General features: G+C 41.5%; 1 pseudogene; it reads left to right on the top strand.

Moving 5' to 3' along the window:
- Positions 1–2609: 2609 nt before the first annotated feature.
- Positions 2610–2727, top strand: LOC126268370 (5S ribosomal RNA; annotated as a pseudogene).
- Positions 2728–12562: the final 9835 nt, after the last annotated feature.

The raw sequence follows: 12562 nt of genomic DNA, 5'->3' as shown, positions 1-12562 counted from the left end.
AGGAGGTGGTCTAACTTGGTACCATCAACTTTCATGAAACTCAACTTTCATGAAACTTCCTGGCAGATGAAATCTGTGTGCCGGACCGAGATTCGAACTCGGGACCTTTGCCTTTTGCGGGCAAGTGCTCTGTCGACTGAGCTAATCAATCACGACTAACGACACATCCTGACAGTTTTTAATTCTGCTAATCCCTCGTCTCCTGACTTTCAAACTTCACACAAGCACTTCCAAGAACCTGCTGAAGTAGCACCCTTGGAAGAAAGGATACTGCTGACACATGGCCTAGCCACAGCCTGGGGGATCTCCAGAATGAGATTCTCAGTCTTCAGCGGAGAGTGCGCTGATATCAAACTTCCTGGCAGATTACAACTGTGTGGCGGACCGAGACTCGAACTCGGGACCTTTGCCTTTCACAGCCAGTACGACTCATGCCGCGTCCTCACAGGTTTACTTCTGCTATTATCTCGTCTCCTACCTTCATGAAGTATGTCTCGATAATCGGCAGCACTGTAAAAGAAAACACTACTGGGCCCGAGCAACGAACACTTGTAGTTTCTCCGCTCAGTTTCCCTTCGGGTCCCGTAGAAGACCAAAGTGGCGAAGCAATAGGTCATGAGGTAATTCAGGTCACAACAGCAGTGGTCTGAGGTCTTTCGCCATACTGCATCAACAACAATATTCCAGCTCTGACAGCAGAATTCCATAGGTATTTAGCTTGCCATAGGTTGTGAAGTTGATATGGAGGAATGTTAGCGCAACCGAGTCTTAGCACTGAGGACAACAACAACGACAGCTCTACTGGTAACGAAGTAATTCATTTGTAGACTGTCTCTGATGTTGGTAAGGTGACTGCTTCGTGGGCATTCTGTATTTTCACAGCCCTACAACCCTTTGCCATTCGTTAAGTGTTCAGTTTCGAAGATCATACATAGTTAATTCTCAATCTCAAACGCGAAACCTTTGAGCCGACTATCCCGACACGCCTCCCGGAAGACGTCAAACTTCCCGTACTTAATTACACATTCAGAAATCCGAGCCAACAAAAACGGCCGGTTCGGGCGAGACGAGTGGGAGAGGGACTCGACAGATTAGGCGGCTCAAGTTTTGCGCGTGTCTGGCGGGCGGCGCTGCGCGCACTTGGCGTGACAGATTCCCGGGAACCCCCGCCCCACTCACGGCGGAAACTCACGTCCAAGTTGCGTCCGTAAGAGGGCACCCAGCCGCGCACGCTACACCAGGCCGCGCCACGCCACACGGCCGAGCGCGTCGCAAGACGGCTGCTAATAGCAACGCGCCAAGTCCGCCCGCCGCGGTTCAGCGTGTTTATTATTAAAGTTTCACCCCTCGGCGAATTTCATTAAAACTGGCAGGGGGTGGGTCCTCCTCCGACCCCTCTCCCTTGATGGAAGCAGCTTAATGCATTATAAAATTACTTCTCTCGCCTTTCGCGACACTGTGAGTAGCGAAGCCTCACTAATTCGAAGGCTCCCTTCTTAATGCTCCATCAAATTTCGTTGTAGTAATTTCAGATATTCCAATTATGCTCGCAGTGACTGGCAGCCCTGTAAAGTGTACGTCACGTCCCTAACGCTTTGTCATCATATTTACGTTTTCCAGACTTTGGCGTAAATAGGCACTGAAGTGCACAATGAACGGCCTCTAGATAATTAACGATATTCGCAGGGAAGTAAGGAATCACTGAGTGCGCTTTACAGTTTATCGCTCCCCTCGCTAGTGAATATAGCAGTTTCGTTCCTCATAATGGGTCTCTCTAGCCTACTACAAGAATACTACTCAAATTAAATAATAGTCTCTAAATTTAGCCCCTCAAATGCACATAAAATACGTCGCAGTTCCCTTACGTTAACTAGTAAGGAACATAGTCCCAAAAATTAATACAAGCAGAGAGTAGATTAAACTCAGAATAACTAGTGAAAAGTAGAATGCGGATTGCGGACCCACCATTGTCATTGCTTACATACAACAGGTTAGTTCGACCAATATTTAAAAATGAAATGCAGGCTGGGATAATATCATCCAATTAAGCTAAGAAGGATAATACAAACAGCTGGAGACCTAGCATACGGCTTTCATATAGCGTCGTCCAGCGGAGCTCTCAAGATGAGACCTGATAAACTCGAAGAGCAATGAGTTACACGTGGACTGTACTACTTAAAATACTTGAATCTACGAAATCAGTCCCTCATTCCTACCTGAAGACCTTCAATTGCTTACACCTGAAACACAAGTATGCATATCACGTCGTTGTCGAATCTGCTTCAGACATGTTCCACCTGTCAATTTTAAACAATGAAGAACGAAACGACATACTTCATAGATGAACTACACGAAATGGAATATCGGATGATCTAGCATAGAAGGGAAGAAATAACATCATTGCATCAGCTAGTAAAAGAGAGGCGTCATTCCAAGAGAACATAAATTATTAATGTATATGTCACGTTACACAGAGTAACAGGAAACAAAATACTCAGACATAAAACAAACAATCCCAGCTGAAGTCTTCCCTTCAGGAAGGTGTTTTCGTCTGCCTAGCGCTAATTCCTAACATAAGTAACAAGTATAAAAACATCTTTCTTTCATCCGCCAACGGCCTTGCCGCAGTGGTAACACCGGTTCCCGTCAGATCACCGAAGTTAAGCGCTCTCCGACTGGGCTAGCACCAGGATGGGTGACCCTCCGGTCTGCCGAGCGCTGTTGGCAAGCGGGCTGCACTCAGCCCTCGTGAGGCAAACTGAGGGGCCACTTCACCGAAAAGTAGCGGCTCCGATCTCGTAAACTGAGATACGGCTGGCAGAGAGGTGTGCTGACCGCATGCCCCTCCATATCCGCATCCAGTGCCGCATGTGAACTGAGGATGACACGGCGGCTGGTAGGGATCGTTGGGCCTTCCAAGGCCTGCTCGGACGGAGGGGAGAGTTTCTCTCATTCAACCAGCATTACGAGGGCGAGCTGAGAAGTAAAACCTCCGAATTTTAGTTATGCGAAAACTCTTACAGCTTTTTACATAAAAGAAATGTCATTGACATTCTATATCTTTATTCTCCATGTATATGCTCTGCCTTTAGAGAGTACCTAATTGTAGCGTGTAAGATGGCGGTACTTAGCGTAACTATGATGCTGCGTGAGAAACAGCGTGCAGTAATTGAGTTTCGAATTCACAGAGTTGGCCCAGACGTAGATCACCCTGTCCTTCAACATGGCAAAGCCAACCCACTCACGAGCGCTGCAACATCTGCAACAATTGGAGGTCTTTGGTTCACTGTTACCGATTATCCTCCATACAGTCTCGACTTGGCCTCAACCAGTTTTCATCTGCTTCAGAAACCTAAGGAACACCTTTCAGGACTTCGGTTTCAAACAGTGGTACAAGCAGAGGTGAGGTAGTGGCTCCGTCAACTAGTCTACAGTGACGGTATCAACAAACTGGTCCCTCTTTAGGAGAAATGTGTTAGTCACCAGGGTGACTACGTTGTGAAATGTGTGCACATGAAGAATAAAGATGTTAATAACGTTTGTTTTATTTAAAAACGTCAGGAAAGTTCACATAAAATATTCGGAGGCATTAGTTTTCAACACGCTCTCGCCTAATCCACAGTTGCTGCGGTCTTCATCAAGAAGACTAGTTTGATGTAACCCTCTACGCTATTCCATTCTGTTCAAAAATGATTCAAATGGCTCTGAGCACTATGGGACTCAACTTCTGCGGTCATTAGTCCCCTAGAACCTAGAACTAGTTAAACCTAACTAACCTAAGGACATCACACACATCCATGTCCGAGGCAGGATTCGAACCTCCGACCGTAGCGGTCTCTCGGTTCCAGACTGCAGCGCCTAGAACCGCACGGCCACTTCGGCCGGCTTCCATTCTGTGCAAACCACTTTATCGTCTGCAGCCCCTCGTCCCCTCGTCTCAGTGTCTTCTATTCTCGTCTTTCGGAATTACTTACAGTCTGCGTTTCACTGCTGTCCTGTTTAGATTCCAAACAAGTACATTCTGGAAAGAATTCGTAACACCTAATGTTATGATAAATGTTAACAAATTCGTCTCTTGCTGTAGCCATTCTGCATTTCTTATCCGTTCTACTTCGGCAGTCATTGGTTATTTTCTTGCCCAAATAGCAAAACCTCATGTTCTACTTTTAGTGTCCAATTTCTTAATCTAGTTCCTTCAGCATCATCTGGTTTAGTTCTATCTACATTCCATCACCCTTGTTTTACTTTTGTCGATGTTCATCTTGTAACCGATTCTAAAGACAGTGTCTGTCAAATTGCTCTTCTGAGTCCTTGGTTCTCTCGTACAGAAATGCAAAGACATAGGAAAACCTCGAAGTTTAATTTCTTCCCGTGAACTTTAATTCCATTTCTAAATGCCTCCTTACCTTCCTTTACTACTTGCTCAATGCACAGACTGAATTACATCGGGGACAGGATACAACTCTATCTGATCTCCGCCTTCCGCAGTGCTTTCCTGTCATGACATTCCATTGTATATTAACAGTCTGATTTCTTTACAGTTGGGAAATGACCATTCGCTCCTATGTTTTATCCCTGTTATTTTCAGAAATTCAAAGAGTGAACGCAAGGCAACATCAGTGAAAGTTTGCTCTAAGTCTAGAAATGCGATAAGCGTAATTTACACTTCCCTTAACCTTTCTTTTAAAATAAGTCGTAAGATCTGTATTATCTCACATGTTCCTACAAATTTAGGGAAATCTAAATGAACTTGTGCGAGGTAAGCTTCTACCTTTTTTTTCTATTCTGGTATAAACTGTTCCTGTGACTGATACTAAATTAAATTCCGCCCGAACAGGCCATGAAAGCACAATGGTACCGACCGGACTCCGTGTCGTCCACAGCTCAAAGGCGTCACTGGATGCGAATATGGAGGGGCATGTGCTTAGCAGACCGCACTCTGGGCCGTATGTCGGTTTACGAGACCGGAGTCGCTACTTCCCAATCAATGTAGCTGGTCAGTGTGCCACACAAGGGCTGAGTGCACCCCGCTTTCCTACAGTGTTCGACAGACTGGATGGTCATCCATCCTAGTACTAGCGCAGCCGGACAGAGCTTAACTTCGGTGATCTGACGGGAACCGGTGTTACCATACGGCAAGACCGTTTACCATTCGTGTGACTGATAGGTCGGTAATATACACACCAGTCAGACGCTGCCTTCTTTGGAAAATCATTTATCATATTATTTTTTAAGTCTGATGGTATTTCACCCTCTTAGTATGTTTTGAAAACCAGGTGGTATAGCTTCGCCACGGTGGGCTCTCCCGATAATCTCAATAATTATTAGACAATTCAGTACCCTTCTTAGTCTCTATTTCGAATTAGGCCTTTCAGTGTCCAGTCGAATTTTTCTCATAATTTATCATCTCTGATTTCATCTTCGTCTACCTCCTCTCCCTTCCTGTTACAGCGGCTTCAAATTCACATCCCTAGTACAGTTCTTCCGCATATTACATCCACCTTTCAGATTTCTGTTGTTTCCTTAGTATTGGCTAGTCATATAGGCTCTCTAATTTCGTACAGCTGCAAACGTCTCTAATTGTTCTATTTTCTTCTTCTCCATTTTTAGTCAGCAGTCTTCTGACTGGTTTGGTGCGGTCCGCCACATATATTTGCCCTGCCACGGTTCATGCAAAAACTTGACTTTGGTTTACGTGCACGTACAGTCTTAACATGGTTTGTATGTTAGTATTGAGATTAGCGTTTTGTGTGTTTCAATGATTTGGAAACAGATCCTGGCAGCCCGAAACTAGTTATCAGTTAAACAGAAAGAAATCTGAATGTTGCAACTTTGGCAGGACCATATAGTGTTTGAATGGCGTAGAAAACACGACGAATTTCTTTAAGGACTCTGTAAAAATTTCGGTGTCCATCCCGCCTTATTCACGAAATTCAACCGAGCCTCCAGCATGGAGACCCAGCTCGAACTCCTTCTGCATCCTTTTCCCGGGGAAGGGCAGCACAGGAGGCAAATAAGGCCCAGGAACTGAAAGGCATATTGCTGCGGTTCTGGTTTTTTCCCCGTTGATGACATAAGATCGCCTAGTTAACGCCGTCCTCGGGGAGAAATTGTCTCCAAAATGCACTTTTTGGGTGACAATTACCCTAATCTCATCCAATTATAATTGCAAACTCATGTGCAAAATTCCTACCAGAAGATCAAAAAACTTGAAACAGTTATCGTGATTGAACCCCACTGCTCAACGACCAGACGTAGCTTTCGGCTACCTAAAACTTAAGTCCGGATTCCTCGAAATAAAATGTCATCCAGCCTTCACCTGCCACTTTCAGTTCTTCATTAAAGCCGCGCGGGGTAGCCAAGCGGTCTGAGGCGTCATGTCACGCTCCGTGCGGCTTCCCACGTCGGAGGTCCGAGTCCTCCTTCGGGCATGGGTGTGTGTGTTACCATAGTGCAAGTTAGTTTAAGTTAGATTAAGTAGTATGTGCGCTTTAGGGACCGAGGACCTCAGCAGTTTGGTCCCATATGACCTTACCACAAATTTCCAAATTTCTCCATTAAACGGGTGCTTTAGTTAGTTTTCCTCTGCCAGCTGAGAATCCAAAGCTGTGATCTCTTTCATTATCAATCCAAATAACTGCCTTCCAGGCCTTTTAAATAACCGACAAGCTCTAACTCTTGGCCTGCGAAAAAACGTGACAAAATTTTTCCTTTGTCATATCAGTTTGGGAAGTTTCATTTTGAAGTCTATTCTAAACTGCTTTCGGAAGAGTTGTTTTAGGAATTTTGAACTGAATACTGGGTTCTCTACGACTCATTCCCCTTTTTCCAACAGCCTCTTCCATGTTTTCTGTAGACCAACTTAGATGATTTGTTTTGCTTCCGTATCTTATATCTACGAAAAAACAATTATCATTAGCAAAATATATATATATATATATATATATATATATATATATATATATATAGCAAGAAATATAGCTATGTATTTTAGCACTGTTAGAATAAATATGAATATCAAAAAAGATAACCTAGGAAACAATGGTGCACTATCTGGGATACACATGTTTAACTTACATGCAGGTACGAATGTTTTCGGAATTTTTCATATTTCAGTGTGCTATTGTTATAGTTGCTATTATTAAGCTTTACGTTAGGTAAACTATTTTGTCTATGGTCAGTTAAATACAAGTGTAAATCCTGCGAAGCACGTCAACCTCTTCAACTATGTCGGAAGGCACTGTTTATTTATTTATTTATTCCTGGAGGAAGAGACTCACACAGGCTTACATCACATAGACATACAGTACGGAGACACCTCCTACAATATATTTTTAAACTGTCTAACTGTATTAACATGATTTATATTCTGGAAAGTTATATTACAGCTATTTTCAGTTTTTCCTGTTAATTTCTTTGTTAAATGTCAGTTCGCTTGCTACTTTTGCATTTTTCCCCTTATTGACAGCTTTCTTTCTGATGAAAATGCGTGTTCTCACCTACCTCCATTCTTCAATATTTCTGATTTACAGTGTCCTTTAACCTAGGAAGCAAGGATTTGCGGAAACATGGCTTAACCACGGCCTAGGTGATGTTTCGAGAATGAGATTTTCACTCTGCAGCGGAGTGTGTGCTGATATTAAAGTTCCTGACAGATTAAAACTGTGTGCCGGTCCGAGACTCGAACTCAGGACCTTCGTATTTCGCGGGCAAATCCTCTACCAACTGAGCTAACCAAGTCTTCAACTTGAACACGAAAGCTATATGCCCAGAGTTAGAGTATCGGTGGGCAAACAGTTTTAATTTGCCAGGAGGTTTCCTAGTTTAATTTTGTTTCATATAAGCTAAGAACTATGTCTTTTACAAATTTTGTTAATAACTCTGAATGAGCTTAAATTAACAAAATTTGGCGAAACGCTAAATTACCTGAGCCTGCTTTTAACAATGACTTCACTAGGAAGACGATTTTTCAGTACGTCCCTGGCAAAAGCTAACGGTTTATAAGATCGGCAACATATAGTCGTATTTTTGAAATTTCTTTAGGTGACCAGTTGGTACACCTTCCTTTCCTCACCACGTGTTGCTAACAATGAGGAAAAGAGTCCTGAATCACTTTTCGAACATTAAAACATCGTGAAAATTTGTATTTTTTGACTCACGTTCATCATTTCTGTTTCCATAATTTTCCATTGTTGGCGAAAGCACACATTGTCGCAATCAGAGCAGTGTCTCTGTGCACCGTTAACTGCTTTTCTAGTTGTAATTTCTTCATTAGTCGATAATATGTTAACCTGTAACATAACTTACTTAGTAGTAGCAATTTATGCACAACGAGAAGAAAGAGACAAAACCAAAGAAATTTATTCTACTTTGTAAAATGGGGTTAATGATGTTACTTGGAGATTTTGACCCAAGATGGACTGTGGGAAAACCGGAACAGAAGAGAATCGAAGCATTTGAGATGTGGTGCTATAGACCAATATTGTAAATTAGGTGGACTGATAAGGTAAGGAATGAGGAGATTCTACACAGAATCGGAGAGGAAAGGATTATGTGAAAAACACTGATAAGGATAAGGGACAGGATGATAGGACATCTGCTAAGACATGGGGGAATGACTTCCATGGTACTAGAGGGAGCTTTAGAGGGCAAAACCTGTAGAGGAAGACAGAGATTAGAGTACATCAAGCAAATAATTGAGGACGTAGGTTGCAAGTGCTACTCTAAGATGAAGAGGTTAGCACAGGGAAGGAATTCGTGGCGGGCAGCATCAAACCAGTCAGTAGACTGATGACAAAAAAAAAGAACATGGTCTGTTCAATGGCATAGATCATTGACTGATCGCATATTGGTTAGCAAAAAAATATCATCACTGACAACCGATACAGGAGTACATCAAGGAAGTGATATCTGTTCTATCATTATTTAGTATTTTCTGAAATAAATATTTTAAAAATATCAAGAAGGAGTAATAACATAGAAATAATTAAATAACCCTAAATATACTTAATTCTTGATAAAAGTGTATAAAAGTGCTCAAACATGAAATAAAAAAGAGACTAAATGAATACTTTCTAATAAAATTCGACACTAACTATATTAATGAGCAATAGGACATAAGTAGTTTTGTTCAGAAGATAATTTTCGAAGTGCAGGAATCAAGACTTAAAAGATATTTTGAATAGGTATTAAGAATATGAAATGAAAAATTATTGAAGTAGTAAGAGTGGAAAAAGAAGCATACCCAAATTACCGACAAAGGAAAATACGACAATTAAGAGCAGTATGTAATCGAAAAAGAGCAATTGATAAACGAGAATGCAAACAAGGACGCAAAGCAAGTTGGGGCATATATGAACTGAGTGGACAATTTTACTGCATAATGGGAATAACTGAGGACATAGGTGAGATATGTTTAGGTAAATGTTGTAGGTGGCAAAGAGGGTGACAAATTGCTACCAATGGCTGTGATCTTGAATGTGACTTTCCAGGTGGATGATAAAATGATTTTTTTTTTTAATGGGAACCTCAATATATCATTTAAGATCTCTTACGAGTGGCAAAATCCACATATAAAATGATACATTATTCGAGTTCATGACGACATCCAAGTGAAATAAGCAAATATATTTTCGGTTATAATAAGGATTAACTTGGAACAGAGGAGAGATACAGAAAAATAAGATCTTATATACAAATTGGAGGGGGTAAGCCAAAGAATGACAGGGAAGGGACTCACGCAGTGACTTCTTAATCATTTGTTTGCATTTTATGTATATTGGTTTTGTCTTGCAAATGTCAAAAGAAGATTAAACATTTTTATGTATTTATTTTTTACAATCAACACATTAATTAAAACTTAAAGTTAAAATCTCTCCTCACTCCTTCCAAATCTGATATTACAAATAGGGGTTTCCACAAAATAAAATCAGAATTCCAATGATCTTCGATAATTACCTTTAAAATCATGCCTAATAGCAATGATACATCATCCTTGTTGTCCCTTCCAATTTTTATCTAACACTGTATTTTGCTGTATACCTCCTCTATTCCAAGATAATACCTCCTAGAACTGAAGATATATTTAAATATTAGAATTTTACTGATACTCACTATGACCTTGAATAATGTACCATTTTAGAAGTAACATTTGTCGCTCTTTCCGATCCTAACATAAAATATCAGGGTTCCCATGTTAAAAAAATCCCTTTACCTTCCAAATTGTCTTGAAAATCACGTTCAAGGTCACAGCATTTACTAACAATGCATGACCGTCTTTGATACCTAAAATTTTTGTCGAGAACATTTTGCCCAATTATCTCTCATTATAAATTAAAATGATCCATCCTATATATAAATAATCTAGAAAATGACAGTGATGGTAGTTTCCTGTAGTGGTGGTACGACCAAAACTTAATGTATCGAGAAGAAATATATAGAAGTAGGAAAGGGGTAGCTGTACTCACATTACCAGACTTAGAAAAAGGTTTTAAAGAAACGAAAAACAGAAAGGCAGTTGGTTCAGATGGCATTCACAGTGAAATTCTGAATCTAAGATCTTTATATTTCCTAAATTTATGCTGGAAGAGAGCGAGAACACCAGAAATTTGGACCACTGTTGTTTTTCACTCAATTTTTAATTATGGAGATCGAAAAAGCTGTAATAATTGTGTGGGAGTAAGTGTTTTAACAGATGGAAAGAAAGTATATGCTAAAATTTAGCTCAGCGGTTAAGGCCAATAGACGAACTATTTTACCTTAGGATCACAAAGAATTTACGTTTAAAGAATCATGTGCCTTTCTCTTCAATCTTTGATATCTGCATTGAGTCTACTGACATCATTCAGCATCTGGTATCTTCTTCTGCTCTTTCCTCTCTTCCATAGGGCAAACCCTTCAACTGCCTCTACTATAAGACAGTCTTATCTCAGATTAAGTCCTCCTATCTTCTCCTACTCTTTCCTCATTCCCATTTCCACCAGTCCAGCTGATCCTCATTCTGCGCCATATCTACGAACAACATGATAAACATGTACTATACTTGCTCTCCTGGAGACGAGTCCGGATATCGTGCTGACCAGGGAAGTTGCTGAATGTCTAGTAGAGAACATTGAGTTTCACAGGCAGTGGGTGGGTGAGTATTACCCTACTGGAACAACACATCTTCTTCCTGTTGCAAAAACGGCAAAAGGACGGGTCTAATAACATTCTGCAAGTACGGAGCGGTAGTTACCGTCCACTCCAGAACCACCAAAGGTGAACGACGATTGTAGCTTATCGCAACCCCGACTATAAGGAATGGGTGGCGGCAGTGTGTCTGGGACGAATGTACTCCACGAGACAGCGCTCACCAGGTATACGTTGCACTCGCAAACGAGCATCACTTGCTTGCAGGCAGAACCTGCTTCCTTGTGTAAAGACCATGGAGCGCCATTCCTTCTTTCAAGTGATCCTCTGGCGGCACCAGTTGAGCCGTGCACGTCGATGTTGTGGCGTGAACAGATGATGGGCAAGAGGCGTGCGTGGGCTATAGTGCCACGGCTACTAACCGGTTCGCAACAGTTCATGTTGACACTTCTGAGCTCTCAAGTCCTCTTGTCTACGGTGTGGTAGCTGTACGAGCTGCCACTGCTGCTCTTAGAATAAGACGATGCCGTAGGTCGTTTTCACTAAATGGATATCCAAAACCTGGTCTGTAGATGTGAGAATGTCCACGTGGACACTGATACAATCATCGCTGCATAACTGACTCAGCACATCCAAGTTTTGTGTCAATGAACCGAAAGGACTATACCGCTTCTCGGAAGGCCACTAGGCCTCCTTCCAGACTAAATAGTTCGCTGTAGGAAAACAAGGGAGTCTGAGTGGTATGGTTGCCTGCTTGCTTCGCACATTCGCACCAAACTGAGCTTTCTTTCCATACTGAAGGGTAGATACAGATGGCACTCTGTTAGCTATGCTACTACGCTATCTGTCATCGTACGACACTGAAACCATTATCAGTACATTTTCTATCTTCCAGGTGGCATATGCCGTCATAGGATCAAAATCGTCATTGTCTTACCAGGCGCACTATTTTTTTCCGGCTATATATATGGAAAATATTGTAGCAACAATGAAGAGAATCGTTTCCTGATAACATTTTCATTGGTAACATAGCACGTGAATGCTTTCACGTGGCCATTGCCTGATTATAAACATTGTTCATACCACAGATACGTTGCAGACACCATAATCTTAGGACAAGGAACTGAAGAAGATGTCATTGATAAATTATGTAGGTAGTTCAGGTTCCATCAGGAGACCAATAAATTCAGAGAAGAATATGAACATAGAGTACAACGGAGTTCCTTGGTCTGATGGTTAACATTGTGCAGTTGTAGATTTCCCGTATATGTCAGCTTCTCAGATTGATACAAAGTTGCAGCGTGCAACTACAACAAACATAAAGAGGTCTCACTACAGTTGACCTAACAACAAATATATTCTCTTCGTTCAAAAATTATTGAAAAGAAAGAAACAGTCCTCACTGGAAATCTCTAACAGAAAATATATTATAGCA

Source organism: Schistocerca gregaria, chromosome 4 (assembly GCF_023897955.1).
Source record: "Schistocerca gregaria isolate iqSchGreg1 chromosome 4, iqSchGreg1.2, whole genome shotgun sequence".
Taxonomy (NCBI): Eukaryota; Metazoa; Arthropoda; class Insecta; order Orthoptera; family Acrididae; genus Schistocerca; species Schistocerca gregaria.
This window is presented reverse-complemented; position numbering and strand designations above follow the sequence as displayed.